Genomic DNA, 6,646 nt, shown 5'->3' with positions numbered 1-6,646 from the left:
TGAGTATCTGTGCCCGCAGATGAAACACACCCAAGTGCCTGGTCAGCATTTGCCCAAACTGATCATGTTGCAGAAGATGATCATCAGCCAGATTAAACAGTTACTGGGGAATTACCAAAAGACTTGACACAAAGCAGGAGCCAGACTGAAGAGAAATATAAAAGAAGTGCGAAAACTTGTAATACAAAGGACACACCTTGGAGAGGAAACAACTGTCTCAGGGGTGTGTGGTTCAGCCCATGACTTGTAGGCAATTGCAGGGATCTGTAAAAAGGTAGAGGATCCACATCTCGCACAGGAGACATGTAAACAGGAAAATCTGCCATCTTTGGGAAGGGGGGGTGTTTTTGTAACCCATATTGCCCATGAGTGAGGGGGTGCATACAACTCTGTGCATACATGTGCCTGAGTGTTTCTGTGTGTGCATATGCGTACACTAAGAAAGCTTTGGGATTAGTTATAGAAGACTGTTTAGAAATTTATAGCATGGTTTGCCTATTTGTATTACTGATCTCGTTTTCATAGTTCACTAATTGCTGGATAATTACACTCTGCCAATAAAGCAATAAACTGCTTTGATTCATATTTATTTTAAACTATGTGAACTCAGCAGTTTTTCCCTGCAACATGTAGCAAGTTGCTGAAGCAACCAGAGATCTCTGTAGCAAAAGGATTCAATGTTTTCTTCCAAAGCATTGATTGACACTAAATAAATTCATGCTTAGTGAACCATATCTAACTACAGGTGAGATCCCTTAAGTGCATGTAATATTTGTCTCAAAATAATTATTTTTAAGTAAGACATTACACATATGGTTATTTCAGATCTCCTATTTCCCAGGAGTTCATACACAGGTGTTACATGGTTAGCATTTGTAACTAAACATGCTTCCATCTGGGGAATCAGCATTCATTGTTGGCACTGTATTTTCCCTTTGAGTTATCTGTGAAAAAACCAAACTGGAATGGATTTGGATCTCTATTACCACAATCTCACAGAGAAGACCCTTAGCTAAGCCAAAGAATGAATCAAAACCAGAACTGTAGAAGTGGTTTTTGCATGTTGCAGGGATTCACTAATCCTACAGGTTTTGGGAGGTTTTTTTTTGAAACATCAATTCAGAATTTCCTTTTACTTTAAGACAGACAAATCTTTACAGTTTTACCCATTTAACTGGCCTGGCCAATTCTGCTTCCTTCCACAGCTGGAATAATATAGTCTAGTATTCCCTAAAGCATGTTTTGCTGTGCATGCCCGGGTATGCTAGTCAGTGCTAATTTGCTATAATCCTGCTGCCCTGACTTTCCCAAACCACATCGCTACAAATGTAGGCAATTTGGTCCAAAGTGTGGACTCTGGAACAGCCTGGCAGCCCTAAATATTGTGAAGCACTGATGCATTACCAGTGACAGCAAACTCTCCACACATCCTCACAGTATGAACAAGGCACAAGCAGCTAAGCAATCAGAAAGGCTCAAACACCTACCAATGAACTTTGAACAACTTGGTAAAGGAAACAAACACACACACAAAAAAAAAGTCAATTTCTGGGATGAGAATGTAGCTGAATATTCCAGCCAAAGATAATTGTATTTCACAAAATTGCAAACCTCACATGAGAGTTTGTAGTGGAAAAACACTGACAGGCCATTGTCTGCGGCACTGTATTCACAAGGCTGCAATTATAGCTCTACCATAATGAGTGTAACTCTGTGGTCAGAAAGACTGCAGGAATATGATATTTTCCATTGAATACTTCTTCCTTCATAGATATTTGGCTTGAAATCTGGATTTTTTGTTACAGTGTTGTTGGCATTGTTTATCTCACACTTTAATTTTTGGAGGCTGATCTATATAAGTACTTTAACTTGGCTTCTCCTTTTAGGTGTACAAATAAAAATTACTTCATCCTTTCCAAGCTTGAGTAATTGCACCCAATAGTAGACATGTAAACACTTTCTATGATTTGATGTTTATAATCTTCCCTTTGCACTCACAGTGGTACTCCTTTGGGTATCATCAGCCACAAAAAAAAAAATGAATACAGCTTTTCTCTTTTTTTCAAATTAGGTTACTGCTGTTATTAGTCAAGATCCCTAAGGTCTCACCGAGCTGTGCTTCTCCAGGCAGGCTTGGCAGGAGACATATCCTAACCCATGCTGCCTGATGACAACCACCATGAGATACCAGTCTCACCACCCACTGGAGGCTCCTCTAGCATATGTTTGTGGAAGGTTTCTGGCTCATCTGTAGTGGAGGAGCAGCAAAAAAAACCTCAGAGGAGACAAAAGATCTGGCTTCATAATCAACCAAGCATGAAAGACAGTACTTGTGTATCTCTAAGCATGGGAAGAGCTTAGGAAGGGGAAGGAAAACAATATCTGAACTGTTAAAAATATTACTTCTGATAGATGTAAAAGATGGGTTGGTAACCATTACAGGAGGTTGCTGAGTAGTGGGTGGTCTTCCTTAGTGAATATACCAACTTTAATGAGCTCTGAAGAGGAAAAGATCAAAATCTCACCAGGAAAGTGCTGGAACAAAAACACTGCTGTGAGGGCCCAAGCCTGTTCACCACTTTTTCTCAGTAATACTTGTGTAAGCAATACTCCTGATGTTAATGTGATTATCTAAAGGCAGAAGGAGTACTCATACAAATAGGGGCTGGGATTCATGCCTAGTAATCTGTCTAATCTGGCACTCTCTCCTTCAGCTGCACTAGATGTTTTCCAGCAGATGACTCTCAAATAATATTCCCAAAATACACTGATATCCTGGGGGAAATTCTATCACAGCTTATGAAATCTTTCCTCAGTCATGAGTATTCATCAAGTTCTATGCAGACAGAGCAGAAGGATCTCTGGGGAAAATGCAACATCAGGAGGGCTATAGCCCAGTCTGAGTCCCTATCCAAGCACTAATATTATGTGGATTGTGTATGTATTGGAAAGTGTATGTTTCCTCAATAGGGTACAATGCAGTGTTAGTGACCTATGGTTCAGGTCTTACTGAAGTAAGAGAACCCTGAGGCATCATCCTCAAAAAATAAAATACAAACTCCTACTAACATTGCATTTATTCTCGCATACCTGTGGACACAAAATCAGAGCCCTGAAAAAAACATAACGGATCTCCTGGAGGGTTAGACCCATATCCAGCTATCCCCAGTATCCTTTCTTTAATAACAAGAGATACTATTTAAAGAGAACATGCAAGCCAGGCATATACATTACCTTTATTCTCCTCCAGCACCCACAACCACTGTATTAGGGATGCTAGAGAGCATATCCCTACTAAATTCTTCTTTCATGTCTCTATGAATATGCAGTCCATTTAATTGTTTAGTCTCCTTTCCAATCTGCTAGCCTATTTGCTTCCAAAACTTCTGCTGGCAATAAATTCCACAAGTTCACTATATCTGCTACATTAAAAAAAAGTATACTCCCTTTTATCTTTTCTAAACCAATCTCCTACTGGTTTCAATGACTGCCCCTACTTCTAGTTCTGCAGGATTTGGAAAACATCAATCTTTTTCCATAATCCCACCCAATGAGGAGAACAATCTTTGCACGAAAATATTCCAGAACTACACCTGTGTAAGGGTGCTTAGCTGCTCTTTTTTCCCTATCTCAGGACCTTTTCTTCTGTCTATGGGATTTCAGAGGCACTCTTCCATTCCACAGATCCGTTCTGGTATCACATTATGTTCTGGGATAGCAATTGGCATTAAATCTTACTTGGTGCTTACAACTATGAGTATCCTTTAGAGTTAATACAGGAAAACCAACAAATAACACAAACAGCTTACAGCAGAGAGAGGTCTTTTATGTGCTTCATGCTGCCAACACCTTCTCTAACAACAGGTAGCCCCAGCAAAAATGTTCCAGGGGAGGGAGATGGACTGTGTTATACAAGCCCCTTAGAGGCTTCTTGTTTTAGACAGGACATAAGCAAAGAAAGGCACAAGCTCAGACTTTCTCAGGGAAGAATGCCTACATTCAGGTGAGAATGTAGCCGGGGCTAACACAAGGTCACACATGATCGATATGGGTGAAACTTTCTGGGGACAGGGCTGTACAATTTTAAGAAGCCTCCACTCTACATTTTAAATTCTTTTTCTCTTCAGGTCACATTTTCCTGAACACAGAAAAATATATCCCTGAAACTAAGGCAATTTGCTTGCCAGATTTGAAAGCTTGTTTTTCCAAAGCAGAGAGATGCTAGGGGCTGTTCAGTGAAATGGTTATGTTTATAATGGACAAAACCATGTATTCTCCCCTAAATTCATCCTTGTAGTTGGCTCAATTGTTGTAAATGGAACTTTCCAAAATCAAAGCAAACAAATCATAAGACAAAACAAAATAACCAAAACAAACTAAAACAAAACAGCTGGAAGCGGACACCCAGCAGGGGAAATTTCAGCTCAGATTGGCAGTAACAAGCAAGTGAAAACTATACTAGAAAGCACATAGCAACAATAACACTAGCTATGCTGCTGGGGCTGTTATACTTCACTGTAAGGACTGAGGTGTTTGATTTGTCATGCTACCAACAAACTAATTTAATTAACTCTCCTCCTATTCAAAACCTCCCATCTGTGCTGTAAAATACAGCAACCATTTCACATCAGACAACAGTTAAGTAAAACCTTAGGGAAAACAGTACCAAATACTTTTTGTAATTGAAAATTGAAGGGAACATAACAAGCAGCATATAATTATGTGAATTCAAATTTTATCCAGACTTCAGGGTCACCCAGTCTGCTTAAGTGATGAGTATCATTGAATCAGTAATCACAACTGGTCATTATCCTAGAGGTGCCAAAAGATACTGTATGTGTTCCACTTTGGAATCCCCTCAAATAGAGTTGCATGGTTCTGCTCCATTTAATTCCCTGTTTATTTAACTGTGCTTTTCAAGAGCTGCAAGTCTCATAATACTTCATCAAAAAATCCAAGATTTCTGGATTTCAGCTTATGAATCCACTTTTTGTTTGCATTTTGGAGCCATCCTGCCCTCAAGTGTCCAACGTTTGTTTTCCAAAGTTGCTGCACCTTCAGTCTTCCTTCCAACAGACACTGTGGTGAGATAAGGAGAGCAGTTCTGTTTTCCACTGAGCAGACAGAAGACTTGGACAGCTCACATGGAGTGGGTTTGTGTTGCAGCAGTTAAACACTACAAGAAAAAACAAATGGAACGTTAGGAGTGGAAATTAGATATGTTAACCCTAATGAGAATGCTGATTTGCTTTCCAGCTAGCTCTTTGGAGCGGAAAACTCCCACACCTTTAAGCAAAGAAATCTAAAGGAAACACGGGATTTTGGCAGAGATTTTCAAATGACCCCTGAAGAAGGCAGGTATCCAAGTCCTATCACATGGCATTGTGAGTCTCTCCCTGTTGTGGCCATGTTTATGCTCAGTCTGTTTGTGGGAACAAGGGAAGTGTGGGGAATGTTGCACACAGGCACCCCTGAATCACTCCTGAAGGACACATCCTGTGCTGGTCAAGAATCGCTCAATTGACAAAAAGCTAAAGAAACACTGTGGAGGGGGACAAAATATGGACAAAAATAGCTTTTAGTGGAATAGGTCCAGCAAACAAGGCTAGCAGACAAGAAGTCAGGGTGTTAAAATAACCACCTCAAGCAGTTTCATAAATTAGCTACGTGTTCAGTATCAGAGTCTTGGGGCTTGTGCCTGCTGTTTTCCCTGACAAACACATACCAGCATTCAGCCTACGTGCCTGCTCACCTGACTTCATGCAGCAGCCCTCAGACTTTCAAAAAACAGAAGCAAGGACAGAGAGAAACTTTCTTAGGAGAGAGGCAGGGGACAGAAGGGTGCCTGGCACAGCAACGAGTGCCCATTGCTGGGTCACAGGGTGCCTGTGGGGGCTGCAGGAAGGAGACCCTCACCCTGCCCCTGCCCATCTGTGGGATGGGCATGCTTTGGGGACAGGTGGATCTGCAGGCGTGACTCCCTCGTTCATGAGCTCTTCCATCTCAAACACGGCAAGGCAAGAGGGGTTGGCCTTAAAAGAGTAAAATATCCACGGACCTTTCCACTGTGTAAAGGGCTGGATAAAGAGTCTCCAGCAGGAGATGCCCACCCCGGAGCAGGACGCTGTCATAGAGGGGCCCCAACAAAGAGAGTGTGCTGCCCTGCTGCCCTGCACCAGCACAGCCACGACTCAGAGAATCACAGAGCTGTTAGGGCTGGAAGGGACCCCTGCAGACCATCTAGTCCATTATTAGCACCGTGTTCTCACCAACTGAGCTGAAATTTCGTGTGGTTTAGTTTATGGCCATCGCTCCCTGTCCTGTTGCTGTACACCACCAGAAACGTCTGGCACCACCCTCCCGACACCCAGCTTTGAGATATTTATATGCATGAATGAGACCCTCTCTCATTCTTCTCTAGACAGAACAGACCCGAGTCCTGCAGTCTCTCTTTACAAAAGAGATCTTCCAGACACCTAGTCATCTTTGTGGCCTCCGCTGGACCATCTCCAGTGGTTCCACGTCTCTCTTTTACTGCGGAACCCAGGACTGGACACAGCACTCCAGATGTGGCCTCACTAAGGCCGAGAAGAAGGGGAGGATCACCTCTTCCCGATGCACCCCTGGATACCACTGCCCTCCTGGC

The 6,646-nt window shown here is 42.1% G+C and overlaps 1 long non-coding RNA gene across 1 annotated transcript; it reads right to left on the bottom strand.

Moving 5' to 3' along the window:
• Positions 1 to 1,562: 1,562 nt before the first annotated feature.
• On the bottom strand, positions 1,563 to 6,646 carry LOC108447933. The gene is made up of 2 exons (XR_001863652.1): positions 6,607 to 6,646; positions 1,563 to 5,176 (listed from the first exon to the last, which is right to left on the bottom strand). It is a non-coding gene; the product is annotated as an uncharacterized LOC108447933 (long non-coding RNA).

The sequence above is a fragment of the Corvus brachyrhynchos genome, unplaced genomic scaffold (genome assembly GCF_000691975.1).
Source record: "Corvus brachyrhynchos isolate BGI_N302 unplaced genomic scaffold, ASM69197v1 scaffold136, whole genome shotgun sequence".
Taxonomy (NCBI): domain Eukaryota; kingdom Metazoa; phylum Chordata; class Aves; order Passeriformes; family Corvidae; genus Corvus; species Corvus brachyrhynchos.
Note: the sequence above shows the minus strand (reverse complement) of the source record. Positions and strands in the feature narration are given on the sequence as shown.